Genomic DNA, 16482 nt, shown 5'->3' on the forward strand with positions numbered 1-16482 from the left:
TTCCTGTTAGTTCTCTATGTAACCCCTGCTTAAACTTTCAAATTCCTGAAAGAATTGCCTGAAAAATAAATGGATCATTAAAATGTGGGGTGGGGGAACAGGGTTGGGGAACCTGCCCCAAGAGCCCTTTGACAGTTAATGCTGATCAATTTTTACCAGTATTTCAGCATTTTTTTTTTACCGTGTTTTATCGCTGAAAGATCAAAATAGATTTGTTATTCTGCACAGCCACCTTATGGAAATAGCAACTGAGAAAGCCTTCCACCAGGCTGCTGGCTCCAACATCACGGCTGATTGCCCAATTCCTTTAAGTGGAGGTAGAAAAATACTGTTTTAAGGTACTCTACTGGTTTTTAGCACCCTGCTTATCTATCCACTTGATTCCTAAGAAATTGCGTATGTGGCCCCACGACCTCAACAGCTACCCAACACTTCTCACTTCTTTCGGATCTACATTGCCAAACGGGAACTTTCTTCCTCATCTTCAACGGCCAGCCGGACATTTCTTCTTGGAGGCCCTGCCCTACGTCCTATTCAGCAGAAGTGAGCCTGCTTACCCCTCACCAACCTACCCCCCCAAAACCAGCTCCTTTCCCATGCTTCCTCTTTCTCTCCGTGATTCCAGCCTTCTCCAGTACCCAGTGCAAGAGGTGGCATCAAGGTGGTGCAAGCCACTCGGCCCCTGGAGACAGTGACCCCTGCTAACACATCACGTGTGACCCTTCGTCTCATTCCTCCAACCACCGACCTTCTCTGTACGCTTCTTACCGCACCGGGACAAGCCCAACGATTTCCTAATAGGTATCCCTCCGCCACTTCCTGTCCCCACCCACCTAGAAGGTACTGACAGCTCGTCTTTCTAATGCGCCACACTAATCCCGCATGTTCCTCTCAAAGTCTTGCAATGCATTCTCAACGCTCACATGCAGCGTGGGGGTCATGGGGGTACCAGTCGGGCAGTCCCTCTGGGCCTTGCCCTGTGCGTGGTTGAATGCTCTGCCGTCCTGTGTTGAGACTTTTAATGTTGGAGCAAGGAAGACCGAATTTTCATTTTGCCTTGGGTCCTGCAAAATAGGTCATGGGTTCTGCCTCCATGCTAAGTCCAGACTCCTTAGCTTGGCATTGGGGACCATCACAGTTGGCTGGCTCCTCCCTCTAGTCACTTGAGTAGATCTTGACATCAACTCTCCGCTCCAGCCTTTCTGATTGATAGTCTGTTGTAATGGAGCACACTGTGGTCATTCCTGCTTCACCTTCTTTGCTCATTCAGTTCCTCTCTCCAACCATACCTTCCCTACACCCCCCTGCCCCTCTCATGTCAATCCTACTCATGTTTCAATATCCCCCTCCTGCCTGATCTCTCCCTTCACTTGATTCTTCTGGCAACTCCCTGCTCATGCTCTCTTTCTAGCTCTCAAATAAATAAATAAAATTTTAAAAAGAAAAAGAATGTCTCTGCTTTATAAACAAGTAACAGAACACAAAATGGGTCACAATTTAGTCGAGAGAAGAGTGGAAGACTAGATGTATTCCCTGAGTACCTCTACATAAATTCAATAGTTATGGGGTGCCTGCTCTGTGCCCGGCCCTGTTCTGCTCCAAGCAATAGAAAGGCATCTGCTGGAGTGGTTGCTGGCTCTCTGGGTGTCCCCTCCGGCCCGAGGGATGTTCAGCTGCTGGGCCCACAGAGGCAGGCTGTCCCCCTTCCATGCTGCCCTAAGGCTCATGGGGACCATCTTCAGCTCCCAGGTGAGGCCACCCAGCTATGTCCTCTGGAGTCTTGGTACCCACCTCCCGGTCCCATCTCTCGGATTCCTCAAACGCACCTGCGGCTCTGGCAGCCGGCTCTCTGTCTGGGGCGCGACTTCTAGGAACAACGGGGGAGTGCTCTCCCCACGCAGGCTCCACTAACTCAGGAAATCTAATTCATAAGGAATTTGCCCAAATTGGTGGTTTCTGCTCCGAGTTCCCTCAAAAACCCTGGTTTTCTGATTATTCACTCCCTGGGGCAGTGACGGCCTCCCTGTGGCTGCTTCCTCGGGGTGGAGCGAGGGTTACAGGATAGAGGAAATATTGGGAAGCGCATAGGTTAGTATTTCAAATTATGTAACAGCTCGCCTCCTCCGTTTAACAAATACTAACAGAGCACTCCTTCCACATGACAGGCACGGTGCTGGCCCCTGGACTGACCCCGCCAACTCCAGCCATGGGGCGGTACAGCACATCGCAGACCTTCCGTCCAGAGGGAAGGCGCTCTTTGTACCCTTGCATCCATATAGGTAGGATACTATGATTTCTTTGAGCTGAGATGTGCTTCTTCCTTAAAATCCCCTCCACTAGAGTTCATTAGGCTTCAGGCTTTGGAAAACGGTGTGGGCACCTTTCCTTTCCTCCTTCCCCCTTCTTGAAGGTGAAGGGGTGGGGAAGGGCGGTTCCTGGTGGCAGGTGTGTTTTGTCTCCCTAGGTTTTCAGTCCCCGGGGGTCAGGACTGGCTGTTCACTCCGAGGGGAAGAACATACTGGGCCAGAATGAAGAGTGGGAGCCACGCGGCACGGCACCTGGGGTCCAGCCGTGACGGGGTGTCAGGCCGAGGGGGGTGCCACTCGTGTGATCAGTGCAGACTGCCTAATTTTTCCTCAGATGGTGCTGAGGAAAACACTGCCCAGAAAGATCCTCACAGGGAGGTGGAGGGGATGCGTCAACACAGGAGGCCAGCCACATTCTGAGAAGAGCGGAAAAGAGAATTGGGAAACTCCCTAATGGCCCACTACAGAAAAGAGGGATTTGCTTTTCTTAATGCCACAGAATTGCATCCGGAAAACACTAATTTTTTAATTCAGATTTATTTATGATCACAAAAGAAAAGCATGTTGATTTCTCGTTCTCTGGTGAACTGTTTTTGATGGTGGAATTTTTTTTTTTAAGATAATAGGTCATTTATTAAGCTTCGCATAGAAAAATGAGTATTTTTTTCATGTTTATTTGAAAAAGTCTGTTTTTTCTCAAGAGGTTCTTACCAAACTAAAATCAGAAGCCAGCCACGGAGGAAAACAAAGGCATTTTGACATTCATCACTGCTTGTGGAGAACCCCACAAGATCCTGGGCATGGCCAGCACTATGGAGAAAAGCAGGTAAGACAGAGAGCCTGGATCCTCAAGGGACTTGCCATGCACAGGGAGAGAGAGATAAATGCTCAGACTGAGTGTGAGGAAGGAGGAAGAGATGGCTAGAATTCCTAGAATAGCTTGCATAATTTGACCTGAAACTCTCCAATGGCTCCCATTTGGTTCTGAGAGGAAAGCCAAGTCTCTCAATGGCCTCCAAGGCCCTACTCCATCTGTTCTGGCCCCTTTCCTCTGCGGCCCTGTCTCCTCCTCTCTCATTGCTCCCTCTCCCTTCCTCCCCAACACACACACCAACCACACTGGACTTCTCACCATTCATGCCAGCCTGGGAGCTTTCTCTCTGCCTGGAACATTCCTTGCAGAGATATGCTTCCTCCCTCAGGCCTTTACTCAGCGGTCACCTTCTCCAAAAGGCTTTTCTCCCGTGCTCAACACACTTTATGGTTCTTCCCTGTCATCACAGACCTCTTGAAAGCACACAAGGTACACTCAGGGATCTATGGGCTCACTTTGAGAACTCCTGCATTAGAATTCCATGGGGTATTCATTAATATCCAGCTCCCCCAGCCTGTCCTTCTGAGATGCTCTCTTAGTGGCTCTGGAGAGGAGCCTAGAACTCTGCATTCTAAAAAGCAGCTCAAGTGATTTTAATGATAGGGTCCAAGACCACCCTTTGCAAAAAAAAAATAAAGAAAGAAAAGAAAGAAGGAAGGACGGAAGGAAAGGAAGGAAGAAGGAAAGAAAGAAAAAAAAAAAGGAAACCATTGAAAGATTTCAAATGGAGAGTGACAGGATTAGATCAGACATGCAGGGAGGCCCGGGGGCCACACACCTAACCTTCAAGAGATCCTGGTGGTCTAAATCAGGGGCCAGCTAACTACCTCCTCTGAGTGAAATCTGGCCCTCCACTGTTTTTGTAAATAAAGTTTTATTAGAACACAGTCACACCTATTCTTTCACATAATTATCTGTGGCTGCTTTTGTGCTAGGATCATGGGGTTGAGGAGTTGTAGCAGAGATTGTATGGTTGGCACAGCAAAAAATATTTACTATTTCACACTTTTCAGAAAAAGTTTGCAAACCCCTGGTCTAAACCAAGGGCTGGAAAGCAGAGAGAAAAAGTGATCAATATTTAGAAACAAGATCAGATGAGTGTATGGGGGGGTGGGGATGTGAGGGTGGGGAGGAGGCCCTGAACCCCTGAGGATGAGCTCTGATCTCAATTTCAGACCGCTGGGTGAAGGTGATGCCAGCGAGTGAGGTACATGTTGCTGGAAGAAGCCTGGAGTTTATGTAAGGTTAGTCACTATGTTTTGGAACATGCATTCCATATATTCTCCAGGCTTAACACACGGTTCCTTTTTTTTTTTTTTTTTGAGATTTTATTTATTTATTAGAGAGAGAGAGAGAACGAGCAGTGGGGAGGGGTAGAGGGAGAGGGAGAACAGACCCCCAGCTGAGCAGGGAGCCCGATGCAGCGCTCGATCCCGGGACCCTGGGATCTTGACCCTAGCCAAAGGCAGACGCTTAACCAACTGAGCCACCCAGGCATCCATTAAGACACAGTTCCATTGAGATTTTCTGTAGTTTGTTCCCACCAGGCTGGTCTTTTCCTCTCAGAAATAAGACTAACAGCAGGGCGCCTGGGTGGCTCAGTTGGTTAAGCGACTGCCTTCGGCTCAGGTCATGATCCCAGGGTCCTGGGATCGAGTCCCACATCGGGCTCCCTGCTCAGCAGGAAGCCTGCTTCTCCCTCTCCCACTCCCCCTGCTTGTGTTTCTGCTCTCCCTGTCTCTCTCTCTGTCAAATAAAGAAATAAAATCTTAAAAAAAAAATAAGACTAACAGTTTACCAGAGGAACCCCAGGCACAAATCTAAAATGCATCACCTCAAATATATGTGTGTGTGTGTGTGTGTGTAGGGTGTTACCTTATTTATCCCCATCACCCAATGAAAAGATACAATTATTTTCACTTTGCAGATCAGAAAAATGAGGCTTACAGGTTAAATAAAGTGCCCAAGAACCAGTCTGAGTCCAGAGTTCTTAACATTGCCCTTTGCAAACTTGAAGATTTGCTTGGTACTTTTTATGGTTTGGAAAAGGGGTTTTGAAAAGACCACTCCCAGTGACAGGTAATGCGGATTCGTTGTTGGTATGTTTCCACCCAGAGCTTGTCCTTACCCTTTGCTTCCTGTTTCAAAATCAGTTTCTGATCCATAACAAAACATTACACTTAATCCCTTCTACGGTAACTGAATATTTTTATTACCAGTTGTTGTGGAGCCTGGCCAAGGTTTTGATAAGCTCAATAAAATAAGTCCCAGCCCTTGGTAATTGGTTCACACTGATTGATAGTCTCTGTACTGAAGCAGGAGATCCAAAGCTGAAAACCAGGGCGCTTCTCTATTTACAGCAGAGACTGCGTGCCTGAAAGCTGATGATGGTCCCACTGACTTTTAGCACAGATTTCACCATCGTCACATGAAAGCCCGAGTGTATTTCCTGGCCAAGAGGAAGGAAAACGAAATCTTTATTCACTCTTTTCTTTCCCCCCCCCGTCAGCTAAAGAACATGGCAAAGCTGCTACCTGGCTGTCAAGATGAAGAGAATGGTGCTTATTTACCAGTGGACTTCAAGAAAGACAATATAGTAATCCCTGTTAACCTGGAATTCCTATCCTACAAAAGACTGAGATGGAAACCAAAGGAGAGGGTAGCAACAGGAGAAACAGTAAAATATTTACCATTTTTTTTAAAACACACAGTAAATGACATTTCTAGAAGATACCCACTTCCAAATTTGTTACTGTTAAGAACCTGTTCCAATAAGCACATAGCTCTTCCCTTCCGTCACCTTTCCCTGGCTTCTCATTGCAAGGACGACAAAACCCGACCTCCATACTGTGGCTCACAGTCCCCTGATGATCTGGCCCCTCATGTCCGTGCTGGCTTCCATGGGATCCTTAAGGCCACCACCCCTCCCACCTCAAGGCCTTTGACCTGGGGCTTCTCCCTTGCTCCTTATTCTCCTGCTCCTTGGCTCCAGTTTGGCTCAACGAGGCTGCCCGGGGGCACACAGTCAAACTCTCAGCATCCTTGGTCGACTTCCTTAGTGGCATTATGATACTCGGCTGTGCTCTGCTTTATGTCCTGGTGACCCTGGAACAGCACAGGTTTGAACTACATGGGTCCACTGATATGCGGATTTTTTTTCAATAAATATAGTACAGCACTGTACTGTCAACGTACTTTCTCTCTCTTAGATTTTCTTGATAACATTATATTTTCTTAGCTTACTTTATTGTAAGAATACGGTATGTGATACATATAACATACAAGATATGGCTTAGCCGACTGTTTATGTTATTGGTCAGCCTTCTGGTCAACAGTAGGCTATTAGTAGCTCTTAAGCCTTCCTAGTATTAGTAGTTCTTAAGTTCTTTTGACTCTCCCCCAACCTTTGTCCCTCATTTTTCCTTAAGCTCTTCTTTCAAGAAGAGCTCTTCTCTCAACGGGCGTAGCATCCCCGGATGGAAACCAAAACTACCCCTCAAGCAATAATGACTGCCCAGGTGAAGAGCTTCAGTGGCCCAGGCCCTTCTGACCAGTTCGAGCCTCACCCCTGACTCGTGCCTGCTCAGATGGGCGATGGAGGAATCCATGGAGGGATCGACAGTGACTACCTCATTATAATACTGAAATCTCCGCCTAAGATGGAGCACAAGCCTCATTTACATGACACACAGCATATGAATAGGCATGTTTCCTTTAAGCACATGTGCAACCTTAAGCCCACCTCTACATATGATGATAAGGCTCCCCTTCCTAAATATTCATCCTAGCCCTAAATAAAAGGAACCCATTCACCCTTGCTTGAGGAGTCATGGCTTTGAAGGTTATTCCCGGTGATCTCCTTACTTGCTGCAAATCAAGTTCCCTTTGTGCAACAACTCCACTTGGTGCAATTTCTCTAACTCACCAAGGGATGAACTCACGTTAGTTGGACTACAGTAGGGTTTATGGTATATGGTATATGGTATATGGTATATGGTATTTGGTATATGGAAGAAGGTAGGGGCGGGGTTTCAAATCAGTGGGGAGAGGACAGATTATTCAATAAATGGACATATGAAAGAGACTAATTTCACCATCTCCCATCAGATACACCCACTTAAGCCCCCCAACCTTCCCATATTTCCAGATGGATTTAAGACCTAAATGTAAAGCATAGAACTTTAAAATTACGAGGAGAAAATGTAGAAATTATCATTAGGACCCTAGGTGAAGGATGAGTTACTTATTGCTAGGTGCTAAAAGCAATTTTCAGACCCCCAAAATACAAAGTATGGAGGAAAAAAATGATACATTTCTCTACCTCAAAATTAAGATTTCTCTACACCAAAAGACACCATAAACAATGTTAAAATATTAGCAACTCAGTGAGAAAATACTTTGCAACATAGGTAGCAAACAAAGCATTAGTAAAAAGAATATGAAGAATGCTTGTAAATCAATAAGAGACAAATAATCCAATTTTAAAATGGTTAAAGAATATAAGCAATAGTTTTTTTAAAGAGGATATAGCATAAATGGCCAATAAACATATAAGAAGTTACTCAGTCTCATTAGTACATAGGGAAATGTAAATTAAAACGAGGACCTATACTGTAATAGCCTTGTATGGTGACAGAGAACGCACACTTGTGGTGAGCAGAGCATAACATTAGACTTGTGGAATCACTATGTTATAGATGTGAAACTGATGTAACATTGTGTCAACTCTACTTCAATAGAAAACAAACAAAAACCAGGAGGACTGAGGTCATCCCTGTGGGACCGGCGATATTTAAGTGGGATGGGATCTAGTGTGGTGAAGATGTGGGGCAAGGGAAATCTCAGAGGGCTCGGGTTATAGATTAGATTAGTCTCACCTGGCCCTCAGGGGCAGCAATTTCACTGTGTCTCTTACAATTCAGAGGTCCTCCTCCTGGACCAGCAATTACCCTTGTAGGTATCTTCTCTAGAGAAACACTTGTGCCTCAGCACAAGGAGGCATGTGCAAGACGGCCAGTGAGGCATGGCTAGCAAATGTGAAAACTATAAATGTGTAACACAATGTTTTATTTACAGTGTGTAAATAAAACATTGCACAGTGCGTTCAGAGAAACGAATCACATCCATATGGATGGACCACAAGAGATAACCCCCAAAACGTACCACTTGCTGATAAAAGCAACTTCCAGATTGGATGTAGAGCCTGGTAATCTTTTGTATAAAAACTCCTACATGAAACAAGACTATGCTTTTTCCAGGGGTGCATATAAATGTATGCAGAGTGTGAAAAGTTGTCTGGATGTTATACCCACTGGTTCATAACTGGAGTTTCTTCTAGAGAGAGAAGGATAGTGAGATTGTGGCAAGGTGGTTGAAGAGGGTCTGAGCTATCCGATTCTGACTCTGCACCCAGTTCCGATCTGTGGGGTTTTCCCCACCATCAAACAATTAATTCAATCCTGACGCTGTCTACATAGGTTCAGACCCCCAAGATTGCCCCCCTGCAACTTCAGATGCCAGTAGCAAGTGCACGTTGTCCCCTGTGCTTCTGATCGTCAGGCTATAGATCTGAGATTCCAACAACCCCCCTCCGTGGATTTGATTAATCTGCTAGAACAGCTCACAGAACTCAGGAAAACATTTATTGATTAGATTACCAGTTCATCAGTTAATTATAAAAGCGTATAACTAAGGAACAAGCAGATGGAAAAGATGCACAAGGCAAGGCATGGAGCTTTCTTGCTCTCTCAGTGTGCCGCTCCCCCCAGATCCCCACAGGATCACAAACCTAGAAGTTCTCTGAATCCTATCCCTCTGGGTTTTTATGGAGGCTTCATTACAGAGGCACAATTGATTAAATCATTGGCCATTTGTGATTGAATTCAATCTCCAGACTCTCGCTTCTCCCCAGAAGTCAGGAGGTGGGCCTGAAAGTTCCAACCCTCTAATCACATGCTTTGTTCCCCTGGCAACTAGCCCCCATCCTTAGGTTACCTAGTGGCTTTCCAAAAGTCACCTTATTAGCATAATAGACACCTTTATCCCTTTCGTCACTTAGGAAATTCCAAGGGTTTTACGAGCTCTGGGCCAGAACTAAAGACAAGGACAAATCATATCACAGCAGTTCTCTGAGTTTTTGGTATCTATCATGTATCTCTTGTGTAATTGACACAATCAAAAAAATAATTTTCATTTAAGAAAATAAACTGGTCCTCAATGAGTTAGGTACAGAAATCGAGAGTAAGCCATTAGACAATTCTATAGCAATTTAACAATGCCCCAACATCCAAGGTCATGATCAGTGGGTTATCTCAATAAAGAGGGTATAAGCTAGTCATTGAGCTCAGTGGCAGAAGAGGAAGGCAGAGGAATTCCAAATGAGGGAAAGATTCAAGATGTTGCTGGTGTGAAGATTGAGGGGGCCACCTGAGAAGGAATGTGAATGGCCTCTAGAAGCCGATCCTGGTTGACCTTCAGCAAGAAAATGGGAAATTTGGTCCTATAACCACAAGGAGCTGAATTCTGTGAACAACCGGAATGTGCCTGGAAGAAATTCTTTTCCAGAGCTTTGAGGTAAGTCTAGCTGACAACTGGGTTTCAGCCCAGAGAGAGCCAGGGCATAGACCCCAGTAGGGCCCACCTGGCCTTCTGACCTACAGAAGCATATGCTAACACCTGGGTATTAATGAACAATAACAACAACAACAAAGCCAGAGTGAAGGATATGTTTTCTTGGGATGGGTGTTCTGCCTATAAATTGGGAAGGTAGTACCTTAAGATCTCCTCCTTCTGCTATTTTTCTTTTGTTTAAGGCTGTGGTTCTTAGCTGACTGGGAGAGGGGAGGGGTGCTGCCTTCCCAGGAGACAATTTAAACAGTTTTCAGGGGAAAAAATGTCTATGGGTATTTGAGATTGTCACAAAGACTACGAATCTCTTGCCATTTACTGTAAGCATTGAAGAAGCCAAACATTAACCAGCAGGCACCACATGCCCTGTGAGCCATTCTGCCAGTTGAGAAACATTGTCTTTATGTGGACCAAACTGGATCTCAAATGTGTAAAAAGCTCTAAGGTTTACTGTTTTGGTTTTGTTTTTTTTTTTTAATTTACAAATTTAAAATCAGTTGTTGAGGGATTTTTCCACATTTCCATGTGGGCTGCTCTTCTGTGTGGATAGGACATCAACACCATCTAATAAGACTCACTAATGGCTGAGCCAAGCTTGCACATTGCTCAAAATCAATGGGTAGGAGAAAGGGTTAGTGTCATTGGTGGCCAATATCACACCCAGATTACAGTCTTGTTGAGTTGTGGGTTGGTGCAAATTTATGAGGAAGGCCATAGGGCATAAAATAATGAGCTGCTGCTTCTGGGGTAATAGATTTGCTACTGAATGCATGTTATTGGGAATGGAAACTGGAGTCTGAAGAAGGCACCATGACACCCCAGGGTGCAGGGCAGTGTGTGTTGGCAGCCTAAACTCGGCCCCACAATAACTCAGTCCTCACAGGCAGTCGGGCCAGAGAGATTTATGGACCCCAAGGAACGCATGCGACCAAGGCTGCTCAAAGGAGGCAATACATTGTGAGATTCTGACTGTCAAATAACATGTTGGGGTTTCTTCAGTGGTCCCAAGACTTAGAGATTACATCTTTAACACATCAATAACTTAGCCTCTGGTTAGCAAGGTTCACTGGGGCATGACTAATCAGAGGATGAAAGTGTCTTTGTGGGGATTAACTTTAATGAAAAGAAAAGGGATAGTTATTTGAGGAGTTTGAAATCTTCCATAAATCAAAGCGAACACTGACAAAGCAGGTTCATAAGGTAAGAATGAAGCCATTGTGGGGAAAATGAAGGACCAGCTACTTTTTATATAAATCACAGGTCAGGGCTACATTGGTTGAGGATTCCATGGGAACAGGACCATTTAACTTCTTCAGGTGTAAAGGAATGATATTTGGGGGAAGCTCAGCCCTCCTTAAGGAAAACCAGATGGCCCTTGTCCTTTTTAACCCTTTCCCACTGACTTACGAATATCTGGCAATGGGCTCATTGAATCTTTGAGGGAACGATCTCCACTTATTCCAAATTCAGCTTTCAAGGTACATCCTGAATCCATCCCTTACCAAAGGGCCCTATAACTCAAAGCCTATCCAGGAAACCATGGAAATGACTCCATGTAGCCCACCAATCACCTAAGAAAGATGATTCTCTGTCCCACTGAGAGTTTAGGCATTAAAGTTATAAGAATGAGCCAGAGGTGGACTCCACCGTAATCAAGTGACTAAAGTTTACTCCACGAGTAACGGGGAAAACCGACATCACATCCCTCCTGATGCTATGCATTGCAAAGGACTCAACACCAACAATGTTGTGTTGCTGCCAAAATTGTATAACCCAAGTCTAATCATGGGGAAACTACCGGATAAACCCAAGTTGAGCGAAATTCTACTAAGCAACTGACTTGTTCTCTTAAACTTTTTTTTTTTTTGTAGAAGACAAAGAAATTCTGAAGGGCCATTCCAGATTAAAGGAGACTAAAGAGATATAACAACAAAATGTAATGTGTCATCCTGGACTGGATTCTTGTCAAGACAGAAGTATTGCTATATATAGTATTGGGACAACTAGTGAAATGTGTATATGACCCATGTTTTGGTAACAGTACTGTATCAGTGTTAAATTTTCTGTATTTCATAATTATATACAGTTATGTAAAAGACTACCCTAGTTTCTAAGAGAGAGAAATATTTTATGGTCAAAGTTCATGATATTTGCAACTTATTCTCAAAAGGTTGAGAAAAAATTACATATGAAATACATGTGTTTGTACTGTGTCCATATATAGACAGAAAGAGAGACAGAGCCAGAGCCAAGAAATGTAGCAAAATGTTAACTAACAATTGGTGAATCTAAATGAAAAGCACACAAAAATTTATTGTACTATTCTTACAATTTTTGTATAGATTTGAAATTCGTTTTTAAAATTTGTTCAAAATAAGAAGTAAGAAATAAAATGTGTCAGATATTCCTTAAGAATAGTAAATGCATGGGGAAGTACACATAATCCTTAAAAAAGAAAATTTTCTAGCTGAGCTCTTGTTGCTAGAGTCAGTCTTGGTCTATCAGAGAAAGTGTGCGATATGAAAGGAATGGTTCATAGTATCATTTAGGAATGTTTTTTTACTTCAAATTTCATAAACTCGTACAAATATGAACCCACATTTGTCACGTCAGCCATTCTGGAGCTGGTGAGATTTCCAGGCTCCTATCTTTTTATTATGCATTTTTAGTGGATTGGCTTTTTGCCTCGTGGATACAAGATGGCTGCAGCACTTCCAGGCACCCTGTCTTCTTTCCGGGAAGAAAGAAGGTGGAAGAAGAAAGGAGAGGCAGCATCTGTTCAGAAAAGCAAAAGATTTTCTAGAAACTTCCAGAGTGCAGTTACAGATAAATACCTGAAAACATGTCTATTCTCTGGTTACCCTTCTCTTGACCATGAAATTATGTATTATCAAATTTTTTTTCTTTTTTTAAAGATTTTATTTATTTATTTGAGAGAGAGAGAGAGAAACAGCACAAGAGGGGAGAGGGTCAGAGGGAGAAGCAGGCTCCCTGCTGAGCCGGCAGCCCGATGTGGGACTCGATCCCAGGACTCCGGGATCATGACCTGAGCCGAAGGCAGTCGCTTAACCAACGGAGCCACCGAGGCGCCCATGTATTATCAAATATTAAGAGAAGGAGTGGAGCCCAGAGACTGAGTTCAGTCCTGGTTCTATTTTTTACTCTATATGTGGCTTGACACAAGCCACTTGAGCTCTTTGGGCCTCAATTCCCTCATTTTAAAAATGAGAGCTTTAAACTAAATTATCTCAAGTTCCCTCTGAGCTGTAACAATCTATGCTTGTATTTCCTATTGTTTAAGGGTGCTTTAGTCTGAAGGACACACAACTCTGACTTAACCTGGCTTAAACAATTAGGAAACTTCTTATTATCTCACAAAAGGAGGTGGCTAGGTAGCCCTGGATTCATGGAATTTGATTTAACTCTCTGATGGCATCACCATCAACATCTCAGGCTCCTTCCATTTCTCTGCACTGCCCCTGCTGGATTGGCTTTATCTTCATACTTTTAGTGCAATTATTCCAGGTGGTGTATCCAGATAAGACAACATGTGTACAAGGAAGAAATAGCATGTAGTCCCATGGAGAGTCTCCTTTCTCACGGGAGAGAAGTAACTTTCCCGGCAGATACCTACAGACATCCTCCCATGTTTCACTAGACAGAGTTGGCTTGTGTGTGGGTCTTGCAACATCGAAAGGAGGACGGAATTAACTCATTGGTTTAGACTAACTGGCCCAGCCTACTCGTCTGAGGTCAAACAGATTTCAGGAAGTCGACTATAATGTATTCGTAGTCAGGGTTCTCTGGAGAAACAGAACCAAGTGTATATATAGAGAGACATATATGAGGAGATGTGTTGTAGGAATTGGCTCATATAGTGATGGAGGCCGAGAAGTCTCAGTCAGCTCTCTGTAGGCTGGAGACCCAGTAAAGCCAATGGTATTAATTCAGTCTAAGTCCAAAGACCTGAGAACCAGGAGCTCCCCTGTCCAAGAGCAGGGACTTTGCCCCTCCTCAGCCTTTTTGTGGATTGGATGATGCCTGCACATATTGGTGAAGGCAATCTTTTTACTCAGCCTACTGTGGAATTTCTTCTAGAAACAACCTCGCAGACACACCCAGAAATGTGCCAGCTATCTGGGTATCCCTTAGTCCAGTCAAGCTGACACATAATATTAATCATCACAGTATTTTTTACCTGTAAGGGGGAACTATTTTGGAAAATATTTTTTTTTCCAGATACCACAGGAGGGTTCATAAATATCAAAGGCTCACACGTACTTGCTCATCCCTCTAAATCAACATTTGTCACTTCCACTTTCGCCAGTGAAATATCTCCTTTATTGACTGCCTTAAGAGATAGTCTGAAAGGAAATACCCACACAGCCCTAGGGGGAGTGGATGTCTCTAGAGTTTGTTTAATTTAAGTATACATTCATTCATTTACATATATATATTAATTCAACAAATATTTATTGAACACCTACTATATTCCAGGCACAGGAATGATAATGAAAAGCTGTAGTCTCTGCTTTTAAAGAACTTACACTGTGGTGGTAAAACAGACATCTTAACAAATATAATAAACATCACTCATGGTAAGAGAAGGAAAGACTATTAAAGATGGGTGACATCATAAAGGAAAATTGCAACTATCTCAGATACTTGGGATTCTCATGATATTAATCATGCCATAAAATATAAGCAAGATGGTTGTGTGTGTGTGTTTGGAAGTATCATCCTTTTGTTTCTTTTATGGGATTAAAATAAAATTCCTATATGATTTCACATTTCACAGGAGATTTTTTCTTTCAAATAAGAAGTTAAGTGTTGGTTTCAACCCTGACACTCTATTCCCTAAGAAGTCTTACAACACAGAAATTCATTTTAACCTATGTCTGTAGATTTTCTCCACCCAATTCCACCAGCTACTGTTAATAGTTAAGTGGGAGAGACTCTTTAGGCTAGATTATTGATGAGCTAACATGTAAGACTTACTATATGCCAGACACTAAGTGCTTTACATATATCACTCATTTATTCCTTGCTGCAACTTTATGATATAGAGTGAGGAAACTGGGCTACGAAGGATTAAATAACTTGCTCAAGGTCACAGAGCAGTAAGTGATAAAGATGGGCTTCAAAAAAAGTTGGCCTGGCTTCAGAGTGCATGCTCAGAACTGCTAGGCAGTAGTGGTCCATAGCCATAGGAGTTGGATCTCAATACAATAGGTTTCGGTCCCATACTCCGTTGCTCACTTAATTCATTTCTACATCTTGTGTCACATATGTATGAAGCCAAAATCCAGGTTATTCATAGAACATTATGAGTCAAAAAAGGAGATCACAGGGAAATATAAATTAGAAAATATCTTGAACTGAACCAACCTGGAAAAACATGCCATATCAAAATTTTGGTCACAGCCAAAGCAGGCTGAAAGAGGATTTGAACACTTACACTGAAAAGGAAGGAAACCTAAAATCAGTAACATAATCTTTTATCTTAAAAAGCTAGGAAAAAGAAAAGGACGAGTTCAAGCCAAACGTAAGTCCAAGGTAAGAAAAATAAAGCTCAGAGTGGAAATTAACAAATAGAAAAGAGAAAATTAATAGAGGAAATCAAGGAAACCGAAGTTGGTTTTTGAAAAAGACCCAGAAATTTGAGAAATCTTTAACTAAAATGACCAAGGGATTAAAAAAAGAGAGAAGGCACAAAATACCAAAATTAAAAATGAAAGTGGTCTCGGGGCACCTGGGTGGCTCAGATGGTTAAGCATCTGCCTTCAGCTCAGGTCATGATCCCAGGGTCCTGGGTTTGAGTCCCACATCAGTCTCCCTGCTGAGCAGGGAGCCTGCTTCTCCCTCTCCCTCTGCCTGCCACTACCCCTGCTTGTACTCTCTCTCCTGTCAAATAAATAAAAAAATCTTAAAAAAAAAAATGAAAGTGGTATCAATACCTAGAGACCCTACAGAAATTAAAAGTCTTTTAAGGGAACATTATGAACAACTTTATGCAAACAAATTAGATGATTTAGACGACATAGTCAAATTTCTAGAATGACTATTAAATTCCTAAAAATTATTAAAGCAGATTCAAGAAAAAAATTTAAAAAATCTTAACAGAATTATAAAACATAAAGAAATTAAATTAGGAACTAAAAATCATGCCATAAAATAAAGCTCACGGCCAAAAGGCTTCATTAGCAAACTGTATCAAACATTTAAAAAACAAATACCAATCCTACACAAAATCCTTCAGAAAAATATAGAAGGAGAAAACAACTACTAATTCACTGAGGACAGTATTAATCTGATATCAAAGCCAGATAAATACATCACACACAAAAAAAGGACTAAACAAACCAGTATCCCTTATGAATAGATGTAAAAATATTTAACATAATACTAGTTAACTGATTCCAGAAACATATTAAAAGAATTATGCACCCTGGGCAAGTGGGATTTATCCCAGGAATGCAAGATTGGTTTAAAATCCTAAAATCAAATAATTCATGTAATATATAAGTAGAAGACAGGACAAAAGACCACATGACCATCACAACAGACTGAGCATTTGACTAAATCCAATGCCCATTAATGACAAAAACTCTTGAGAAACTAGGTATAGAAAGAGTTTCTTCAATCTGATCAAGGGCACCAACAAAAACTAACAGC

At 42.8% G+C, this 16482-nt stretch overlaps 1 long non-coding RNA gene across 1 annotated transcript; it reads left to right on the top strand.

Annotated features, from left to right (window-relative positions):
* The first annotated feature begins 2803 nt into the window (after window positions 1-2803).
* LOC141372733 (uncharacterized) lies at window positions 2804-7470 on the top strand. Its single transcript, XR_012378134.1, has 3 exons — window positions 2804-3132; window positions 4356-4424; window positions 5690-7470. It is a non-coding gene; the product is annotated as an uncharacterized lncRNA (long non-coding RNA).
* Window positions 7471-16482: the final 9012 nt, after the last annotated feature.

Source organism: Callorhinus ursinus, unplaced genomic scaffold (genome assembly GCF_003265705.2).
Source record: "Callorhinus ursinus isolate GAN/ISIS: 27379988/994484 unplaced genomic scaffold, GSC_fseal_2.0 scaffold5, whole genome shotgun sequence".
NCBI classification, from domain to species: Eukaryota; Metazoa; Chordata; class Mammalia; order Carnivora; family Otariidae; genus Callorhinus; species Callorhinus ursinus.